This window comes from Salvelinus namaycush, chromosome 14 (genome assembly GCF_016432855.1).
Source record: "Salvelinus namaycush isolate Seneca chromosome 14, SaNama_1.0, whole genome shotgun sequence".
NCBI lineage: Eukaryota > Metazoa > Chordata > Actinopteri > Salmoniformes > Salmonidae > Salvelinus > Salvelinus namaycush.
In genome coordinates this window covers 39,023,218-39,035,129 of record NC_052320.1, presented here as the reverse complement: position 1 = coordinate 39,035,129, position 11,912 = coordinate 39,023,218, and positions in this window count along the sequence as shown.

The window sequence follows — 11,912 nt, the reverse complement described above, 5'->3', positions numbered from 1 at the left end:
GAAGCAGGTGACGGCTATGGGGACACCGCTCGTCAGTTGCCGTTAACCTGGAATCGGTGAATAGAGTAATTGGTCGGTTTTTGAGAGCGCACTCAAATTGGAAAATGTATTAGACAACATGATGACATTTACAATTGATTGGCTCCAGAATGAGAATGTAATTTAAGAACGAATCCAATGAGTGAATTACAAACAGATGCCATTTACAGGCATTGTATGTAGCTTGACTGTTCAAGCTATTTGTAAGCTACTTAATTTAAAAAGCATTTTTAAAGTAAGATGTTTTCCATCGACTCCACTCAAGACACTAATAACCGTCTCACCAAATACATGCAATGCAGAGTCTGAGACACAACAATGCTATAAAAAAACAATGATGGCACATCAATGACGGCTCAGGACTTTTTTTCCCCATAAAGCAACGCAGACGTTTTGGTTGTGCGTAGATTGATTAGGCTATAGTCTACTTCTCTCTTCCCCAATATTCTTACAAATCAAATCAACACAATTTGCAATTGAAATACAGTCAATTGTCGAGTAGGCCTATGCACATCACCGAATGCATGATTATTTGCAACGATAAAAACTTTCTGACATTGTTACGAATCCAAGCCATCCAGCTCACGCGCAAAACGCAACATTCGAGAATGACATATGCAGATCCAATATGAGAGAGCAACAATTACACCATGCAATTGACACGTGCATATACGCTTACTAATTACCTATGTGCTGGTTTTAGTGGACAGGAAAACCTACAGCAATGTCTCAACCAAACGGGATCACAATTGCATTGGAGACAAAGGAATGCCCAAAGCATAAAGCTTTACGCATCAGGTTGCACCAATAGTATTCCATTCTAGTCGATGAGTAGAAAACCAAACGCACTTCTATATGGCAAGACATTTACATCGTTTTATGAACCATTCAATTAACCAGGAGTGCCATAGGCTGTATTTAATTGGCTATAAGACATGGTCTAACGTCTTTATGCTTAGCAACGTTCCATACTGCCACGTTCAGCTATACGGGTTTAATCACCGTCATTATCACTTACAATGAACAATACACGCAATTGTAATTCACACACACATCAAAAAACTCAATTTACTTACAATAAAGCTGTGCTCTCTGCCACCGACGATGTGCTGCCTGCCACAAATCTCGAAACGAGGTATCCGTAGATTCCCCCTGAAGTTGTAAACTTCCAGTTTTACTTGGAACATAAAGATATTGTCTTTCCATTAAAAGACTTGGAACAAGCGCCAAAAGTGTTTTAGAGGAGAGCGCGCACGTACCCGGCTGCAGGGAGCTGTCCAGCGGCTAGGTGCTGACGAGGTGGCTGAATCAACACGAGAAGCAGCCGCTTCGCCTTGTGCAACTGTCTAACATCAACAACCAGAAACGTTCAGGGGAGCGCAATTCTCAACTCCCATCTACATAGCGTCAATGTCATCTGAAAGTCGCCCCCCTCCTCCTCCGTGTAGTCTACACATCCACAACTGACATCGCACTGCATGTTTTCTCAATATTTCATGTTTTTTTTTACGTGTTTTCACTGTTTGGGAAATCTTGAGTAGGTCTAAAGCAGTGGTAAGACTTCGTTGACTTAAGGGAACATGGGTTTCTCCGATCACTTACAATGAATAATTCACGCAATTGTAATTCACACACATCATAACTAAATTTACTTACAATAAAGCTGTGCTCTCTGCCACCAACGATGTGTAGAGGGGCTCATTAACATATTGGCCACCTTATTTTACACTATAATAAGATAATATTGTTTCCCCCCCTAACTTGAACACACGTATGTGTTGCACTGTTTTTTCCCCTCCTCGACCTGTCACGGTCTTCAAATTAAGGAAAATTCTAAACACCTCATTCCCAGCCTGCCCCAAGACCCCAAATATGTCATCCAATACACCCCGACCCTCCTCAAATCAAATGTCATCTTGGGGTGTTAAATGCAAGCATATCGAGGGCAGTCAATGCACGATTAACAATTCCAAACTGGCATAATTTGGAAGGTGAGGCCAGTTGGTGGCTGTCTGCTTTCTGGCAAGTGTGATAAGGGAGCCTGTCAATAAAGGGAGGGGGCACTGGCTGATTGTCTAACTCTGCCTGTAATCGTCTTTTAGCCCACCGTCTCCAGAAATGAAAAGGCTGATGTGAGAGGAATCAACTCACCAAATAGAGAATAATTTAACTCACAAATTCTAGTAAATATGTTGCTTCAAGCCGTAGAATTCAAGCTGCAGGAGATTTTACAAATGGGGTTGTCCTAAAAGTGGACACATGGAAGCCTAACGGAGTGTTAGCTGAATTATTTTGTTTTGAAATGTTTTGTTGTATTTTGTCTCACTCGAGAAACCAGACGAATGCAAGGCAAAAAAGAAAGCAACATTACCCTCTATGGACTTCTAAAAAAACAACACAAGTTTTGACTTCAGTGGTAAGTATATAACAATATTATCTGACTTTGGTGCAGGATAACAACTGTATTGAAAGTATTCTGAAATAAGAGGAACATTTTATCATCATACATAGATAAAGTTCGTTTTTTTTATAGATGTTTTTTTCCATATCAGGTCAGTGCCAAAAGTTTTGGGGGGGAAATTTACACTGTATAATTGATGAGATTGTGGTTGACAGCTAGCTATATCTTATTGCAACTCCGTTGAAGCATACCAGGTCTAAGTAGTTTTTTTTACCAAGCAGTTTTGTTGTGAATTATTGCTAGGGCATTGCCTACAACATATTTTTTACTAAACAAAGAAGCAAAATTTGACACTTTGTTATTTTATTTTGTCATAATACTACCTTGAATAGCTTAAAATGTCTATATTTGATCCATACTCAAAAATTGTGCTTGATTTTGAGATACATTTTACTTAGTTGTGTAAAGTGTGGTGAATGCAAATACAGTCCATTCCTAGAAGTGGGTTCCCAGTAATATCAGGGGCATTTTGGCAGTAGAGTACAGTACAGTGTGAATGTTCCCATCCTACTCAGACAGTGAGAGCAGAGCGGCTGAGAGGGCAGCAGATGGTAAACCAATGAGGGGTGAACTAACCCACTAAATGATACCACATTAAATGCAGCATTTAAAATCCCATCTGGGTTGCCATCCCTCTGGACATGGCGTTTTAAACAGGACACACATCTACACACCTGCTGATGCAACACAGAGACAAGTCAACGGCTGGTGACACTGGTGTCACGCCTGCTCTCTCTGCTGATCTCTGAACCCATTGGCTTTTCGTTCCTCTGAACTCCATGGTTTTCATTCTCCGAACCCTGAGCAATCCACTTTCACTAGGCTGCATGGCCGTGTGGTTCCACTCTATGAATCCCCATGCGTGTTCCATTAGCTGGAGATTATATGCAGTGCCCTTACATGTACTGGCTTTATAGCGTTTCATGTGATCATCTTCGGTGATTGATCACTGCCAACATCATGAGGTCTTCTGTGTCTTTCTAGCTCACAGAGAATTCCAAATGACAAGTCTGTGAACAGTGTGTTCAGGTCAATTTCAATGGAAGGAATGTGCGAAACTAACATATTCCTATATTGCTTACAGATATCTCCAATTCTTATCTTTTCCATTTTATGACGTATCCATATTGGGATAGTAATTGCATTTTGCAGCAAGCAAATACACACTATATGTTACAATTTGAGTTAAATATTGGAATTGAATTGAAAATGGAATTGTGAAAAATAAGCTGATGATCTAATGGCAAAAAAATGAAATAATTCCCAGATAGTATTTATTGCAAATTGACTCATAGTAAGATGATGGTACTATGATATTGCCAAGCTCCCAATATCAAACATATTTCATACGGGTTTGCTTATTATATTTGGGTGAAACATAATGTAACTGATATTAATATATGGACCTACTGCATGAATCTGTGAAAATGGAGAATGGCAATTAAATTCCACCAAATAATAATCATCTTATTATTAAAACGCAAAGATAACAGATTTGGAAATATAGGTAGGCTTTCTCTCTTTGAATACATTGAATAAGTCAATAATAAGACCATGCAACTGACAAAGATAACCTTTGGAAATGAATAAATATGAAAAACTAAGACATATTGAATTTTAATACTGATGCATTGAAAATGGTTTCATCTGTAATCGTGTGAATGCTATTCTCATTATTTGAAAAACAAAGCTTGTTGAACTTTTTAAAATTTGATATTTAAAGGCAAATGTTAGATTTGATCCCTCAGTTGTGGACATACATACAGTAACTCCTATGCTGTTACATAATTCCTTCACATGATAATGACAACAGTATAACAAAATATATTTTGTACATGTTGCATGTTGCACCTTGCATATTCCTTGCACAACCTTACATTCACATCTGTGTTTAATTGTTCTGTACTTTATGTGAGATTAGAGCGTCTCTAAATCACTCTTCAGCCCACTACTTCCAACAATCTGACATTTGAGGTCACAAACGAGCTGATTACTATGATGATTAGTCATTAGTATGCTAATCCTAAGCAATCCAAATATTTTATTCATATTGTTGACGACTTGTTTTTATCTGTGCTGCCAAAAATGTACACGCATTTCAGTTGATGAAGTTTTTGAAAGTTAAAATGTAGAAGGTAGACGAGCTTAACATTTTGGCACAAAATGAGGACCCGGGAAAAACATTGCTCAGGAAAATCTTCCATTGAACTGGTCTCAGCACATACAACAAGGCTGCAAATGGAATATGTACAATATGTGTACATTGTCACTTTAATCATTAAATATAACAAGCAATGACTAAATATGAACATCCTGGGGTGATATACCCCAGTAAACATGCTAAGAAAATGAAATCTCCTCAAGAAGAGAAGCCATGGTCCCATTTGTCTGTGCCTCCTCCAGTAAAGCATTTGTTTAGGATGACCTAAATTGGTGCTAAGTGGATGCCTCAGCAGCTCCGTCTCACCACACGTGCACGCACGCGCACGCATGCACGCACATAAAAAAACATAGAGCTGCTGAAGGCAGTTTTATGCAAACTAAAAAGCTTTCTTATATGCTTTAGCTTATAGGTTGGCCAATCATATTCAGGGAGTATCGAGGGGAGCTTCAATCAGATTTGTGGAGCCTGTTCTCTCACTCAATTCGGTGTTTCTTGGCTCTGATTTCACCTTAAATGCAAATGAGCCAAATCCCTCTGCTGCAGAAATACTGGCTGCTTTTTTTTTCTGTTGATAAGCATTTTGACGCAACATTTGTCAAATAATCAAACATAAGCATAATGCCTGCCTCGACAAATATGCGACGTAAGACATTTAAAAGGTGAGTACGATGTTTCACGTTGTGGTCATCGGCGTATCAATGTACAGTAGTAACAATGAGATAGACCCCTGAGTTTAGAATTCCTGACAGCCAGCACACATTTATGTGGGTTTAGTAAACATATGACCTCCATGAAAAAACAGTATTACACTAAATCGCTTCAAATTTTGTACATGTGTTGCTAGGCAACAGCATAATCGGTCTCAGTCTCCCTCTTCTTATGTGCCTCTCTCTTGTGGGATTTCTGCGCTACTAATGCCCAAACTCCATTAATGCCCAAGATTAGGCTTCTGAGGGTGAGGAAAAATAGGCACCCAGAAATCCTTCAAAATTCAAATGTGCGTCAAAGACTGAATGAATCATGTAACTGACTTTACCGTCCAATGAAATATTACTAATACCATGCTAACAATATCAATAGTAATACTTGTTTTGATGCTTACTTACTTAATATACTAATCACTGCAACTTTTTATAAAGCTCTGCTGCCGCCGACTACTAAAGTCACCTCAGCTGCCAATCACTACTACTTCCATATTTGCACTTCCCATTATACTACTCCTACTGCTACTACTATAATCTCGCCCACCAGCCGGCTCTCTTCACCAGCAATCTAACCTGGGGATGAGGTTACTATGACTACTACTACTACTACTACTACTACTACTACTACTACTACTATTGGGTCATTAAACCAATAGAGTGCTTTTTGGGTAGTGTAATTTGGTTATTTATTTTTGTACATAATCTTAAAGAGAACATGTTCAAGTTAATAAAAAACATGTTTTCCTATCTCCAGAGGTTCAATTTGGAAAAATGACTATAAAGGGTGGCACTTAAAGTAACAGGGTTGACTGTAACAGGGTTGAAGTCTTCATCATAAAGGAACTGTCCTGTGAAAATCTCACTTTTAAAGGTTGATATGCTGTTATCCAAATAACTCATATCCAAATAATGCTGTTGACTTGCCCTGTACTCAAATCTGTGGCAAAAGCATGATTTAGTGAAAAACCACCACCTCAAATCTCAAACAGACTGTTTGAAAAATGCTTGCTCTTTCCTCATATAACATGAAGTCAAGTTGGGTCATTGGCTGAGCTGGCCAATCAGCCGATATTTGTCAGGAATATTTTTTATGACCGGTATATGCACACACCAATCTGTTATTTTTTAAATATATATATTTTTAAATACTTACAGTGCCTTCAGAAAGTATTCACACCCCGTGTCTATTTTCACATTGTGCTGTGTTACAAGGTGGGATTAAAATGGATTTAATTGTCTATTTTTCCAGTGATCTACACAAAATACTCTGTAATGTCAAAGTGGAATAATAATAATAAAATGTGTCAAAATATAAAATGTTAATAAAACACTAATATATCTTGATTACAGAAGTATTCAACCCCTGAGACATGTTAGAATCACCTTTGGCAGCGCACACAGCTGTGAGTCTATCTGGGAAAATCTCTAAGTGCTTTGCACACCTGGATTGTACAATATTTGCACAATATTCTTCAATGGTTGTTGATCATTGCTAGACAGCCATTTTCAAGTCTTGCCATAGATTTTCAAGCCAATTTAAGTCAAAACTGTAACTAGGCCACTCAGGAACATACAATGTCGTGTTGTTAAGCAACTCCAGTGTATATTTGACCTTGTGTTTTAGGTTGTTGTCCTGCTGAAAGGTGAATTTGTCTCCCAGTGTCTGTTGGAAAGCAGACTGAACCCAGTTTTCCTCCAGGATTTTGCCTGTGCTTACAATAGCTCTATTCTGTTTATTTTTATCAACAAGCAAAAAAATCCCTAGTCCTTGCCGATGACAAGCATACCCATAACATGATGGCGCCACCACCATGCTTGAATATATGAAGAGTGGTATTCAGTGATATGTTGTGTTGGATTTGCCCCAAACATAGCACTTTGTATTCAGGACATTAAGTCATTTTTTAGCATTTTTTTTGCTGTTTTTACTTTAGTACCATTACAAACAGGATGCATGCTTTGGAATATTTTTATTCTGTACAGGCTTCCTCCTTTTCTCTTTGTCATTTAGGTTAGTTTTGTGGAGTAACTACAATGTTGTTGATCCATCCTCAGTTTTCTCTTATCACAGCCATTAAACTCTGTAACTGTTTAAAAGTCACCATTGGCCTTATGGTGAAATCACTGAGCGGTTTCCTTTCTCTCCGGCAACTGACTTAAGAAGGACGCCTTTATCTTTGTAGTGACTGGGTGTATTGATACAGCATCCAAAGTGTAATTAATTACTTCACCATGCTCAAACGGATATTCGATGTCTTTTTTTGTTACCCGTCAACCAATAGGTGCCCTTCTTTGAGAGGCATTGGAAAACCTCCCTGGTCTTTGCGGTTGAATCTGTGTTTGAAATTCACTGCTCGACTGAGGGACCTTACAGATAATTGTATGTGTGGGGTACAGACGATGTAGTCATTCAAAAATCATGTTAAACACTATTATTGCTCACAGAGTGAGTCCATGCAACTTTTTATTGTACTTGTTAAGCACATTTTTACTCCTGAACTTATTTAGGTTTGCCATAACAAAGGGGTTGAATACTTATTGACTCACAACCATTTTTTTCATTTATAATACATTTGTAAAAATGTCTAAAAACATCATTCTACTTTGACGTTATTGTGTGTATGCCAGTGACACAACATCTAAATGTAATTCATTTTAAATTCAGGCAGTAACACAACAAATGTGGAACAATTCAAGGAGTTGAGAATACTTTCTGAAGGCGCTGTAATTAAACCATTTTGGAAGGAAAACTATTTCACTCATATTGTAATTAATTATTGGTTATATTTCATAGAAATGTGGAAACACTGGACAGTTACTTGAAATCTGCCATAACTCCCTGTGACAGGGGGATGGAAGCTTGTTGTATGTAACAGGTAGGGGCAATTGAATGCAAGCTTCAACCCCCAAAAAATGTAATTGGTCAAACATTTCTAGCCTGTTTATCTGTGGGTAACAGGGTTGAAGTGTTATGCTCAACCAGCTCAGTTTTCCACCACCAAACACCAGCAAATGGCCAAGAAGAGTAGAACTAACTCACCTGCTTTTACGCTATGATTTGATGATCAATGTTTATTTTCCCCAAAATATTTTTTAAAGGGATAGTTTCATCGTATTAAAATGAAAGTTGAGTTCACGTAACAGGGCTGACCTTAAAATAATGGACAAATATCAAATGTCACGGCCGTCGAATGAAGTAGACCAAAGCGCAGCGTAGTGAGCGTACATATTCCTTTATTTAGGTGACGCCAACAAAAACAGTAAACAATACGAAACAACCGTGAAGCTAAAGGGCTATGTGCCACAAACAAAGTTAACTTCCCACAAAGACAGGTGGGAAAAAGGGCTACCTAAGTATGGTTCTCAGTCAGAGACAACGATAGACAGATGTCCCTGATTGAGAACCCTACCCGGCCAAAACATATAAATATAAATAATAGAACTAAAGAACATAGAATACCCACCCCAAATCACACCCTGACCAAACCAAAATGAGACATAAAAAGGCTCTCTAAGGTCAGGGCGTGACAGTACTCCCCCCAAAGGTGCGGACTCCGGCCGCAAAACCTGAACCTATAAGGGAGGGTCTGGCTGGGCATCTATCCGTGGTGGTGGCTCAGGTGCGGGACGCAGACCCCGCTCCACCACTGGCTCACCTCACTTTGGTGACACCTCTGGTGCGGGGACCCTCGTCGCCGACCCCGGACTGGGCACCCTCGTTGTGGGCCCCGGACTGGGCACACTCGTTGCGGGCCCCGGACTGGGCACCCTTGCTGCGGGCCCCGGACTGGGCACCCTCGTTGCGGGCCCCGGACTGGGCACCCTCGTCGCTGGAGGTGCCGGACTGGAGAACGTCGCTGGAGGCTCCAGACTGGAGAACGTCGCTGGAGGCTCCGGACTGGAGACCATCGCTGGAGGCTCCGGACTGGAGACCGTCGCTGGATGCTTCGTGCCATGACTCCTCACTGGAGGCTTCGTGCCATGGATCATCACTGGAGGCTTCGTGCCATGGATCATCACTGGAGGCTTCTTGCCATGGATCATCACTGGAGGCTTTGTGCCATGGATCATCACTGGAGGCTTCGTGCCATGGATCATCACTGGAGGTTTCGTGCCATGGATCATCACTGGAGGCTTCGTGCCATGGATCATCACTGGAGGCTTCTTGCCATGGATCATCACTGGAGGCTTCTTGCCATGGATCAACACTGGAGGCTTCGTGCCATGGATCATCACTGGAGGCTTCTTGCCATGGATCATCACTGGAGTGAGTAGACGTATGGGCAGTCTGGTACGTGGAACTGCCACAGGGCTCACCAGGCTGGGGAGACATACAGGAGGCTTAGTTCTGGGCGCAGGCACAGGACTCACCAGGCTGGAGAGACATACAGGAGGCCTTGTCCTTGGCAGAGGCACCGGATACACTGGGCCGTGGAGGCGTACTGGAGGTCTCGAGCTTAGAGCCTGCACAACCCGTCCTGGCTGGGTGGTTATCTTCACCCTGCAAATGCAGGGCGCTGGCACAGGACGCACTGGGCTGTACAGACGTACCGGAGACACCGTGTGCAGAGCCGGCGCAGGATATACTGGGCCGAGGAGGCGCACTGGAGGTCTGGAGAGCAGGGATGGCACAACCCGTCCTGGCTGGATGCTCACCCTAGCCCGGCAGATGCGGGGAGCTGGGATGTATCGCACCGGGCTGTGAACGCGCACTGGAGACACCGTGCGCTCCACCGCATAACACGGTGCCTGACCAGTACGACGCTCGCCACGGTAAGCACGGGGAGTTGGCTCAGGTCTATAACCCGACTCTGCCAATCTCCCTGTGTGCCCCCTCCCAAAACAATATTGGGGCTGCCTTTCGGGCTTCCTTGCTAGCCGTGTTCCCTCGTAACGGTGCCGTTCCGCCTTTGCTGCCTCCAGCTCCTCCTTGGGACGGCGATATTCCCCAGCCTGCCTCCAGGGTCCTTTACCGACCACAATTTCCTCCCAAGTCCATGAGTCCCTCTTACCACGCGCAGCGTGGTTAGTGTACATATTCCTTTATTTAGGTGACGTCAACAAAAACAATAAACAATACGAAACAACCGTGAAGCTTAAGGGCTATGTGCCACAAACAAAGTTAACTTCCCACAAAGAAAGGAGGGAAAGGGCTACCTAAGTATGGTTCTCAATCAGAGACAACGATAGACAGCTGTCCCTGATTCCATGTAGAACCCTCTGGGGAAATGGTTATACATGGAACCCAGTAGGGTTCTACCTGGAACCAAAAAGGGTTCTTCAAACGGTTCTCCTATGGGGACAGACAAAGAACCCTTTTAGGTTCTGGATAGCACCTATTTTCTAAGAGAGTAGGAATTTATAATGATGCTGAAAACTTAAGGACATTTTGGGGTTAAGTGGGTTAATATCTTCCTATAAGTCGGAAAAACATGAGGGACCTGTCCAAAATGCTAGCAAGTCTTTATTCATAAAATCAGATGTATAAAATGTTCCATGTGGTCTATCAACCTGGACTGAGGGATAGACATATAATAAACATAAATCCGGGACACTCCAATTCATATGGTATGTATTCATTTGTCACTAGACAATCACTTACAAAGTATAGACTAACGATCGCTGTCCATGGTGCTGAAATTGCAAGTTGTCTATCAAATCGATAATAGGCTTTCTGTGGTGCCAGGGAATGTATAGCGTTGTTTATTGGTAGGTCTATTTGGTTGTAATTCTTCTCATGTTAAGCCTAACATTTCATGAAGCTATACACGGTGTCGCATCGCAATACTGCCATTTTTAGACTGCTGGCTAATGGCAATAATGTAATTACTTTAAAAAAAGATACAACTACCCTATAGCTACTTGAACCTGCGTGACATGACCCGTCCTCACGTTTTAAAGTTATTGTTATTGTGTATAAAACCAGTCTATTAAACCCAAATAATACAGTCAGTCCACCCTCAAAACACTAGTTTACTAGGGATTGAGGATAAATTCAGCCACTATTTATTGTTGAGCTTAGCGGGTTTTGTCTGGCTAATAGCCTACATAAATGGGCTGCAATATTCAAGGTCAATTAAATCAAATCCAGCTTGAGAGACTCCCCTGGTCTTTTGAAGTCCTCCTTTTTTTTGTGTGCAAATGTTTTTATCACAGCCTGTAGGTCCAGGTTGCGGGCCCCACTGTTTTCTATACTGAATATGCCAACCGCAACCTGGTCTCAGCATTTCGTATTGTTCTGTATGTAAATCTGAGTGACTCGATATGTTATGATATGTTAGGGTTCGTATGGTATGTATTCATTTGTGGATGTCCATGACCCATTTTGTATGATATGTTATGAATTACAATCGTTTTTATATGTTTCAAATTTGCAAAACGTACAATATGTTAAGAATTTTCACAACGTACTACATGTTACGAATATGAAAAATGTATTATATGTTACGAATTCTAGCTAGGGGTTAGGATTAGGGGTTAGGGGTTAGGGTTAAGGTATAGCGTTAAGTTTAGGAGTTAGGATAAAAGGTTAAGGTTAAAGTTA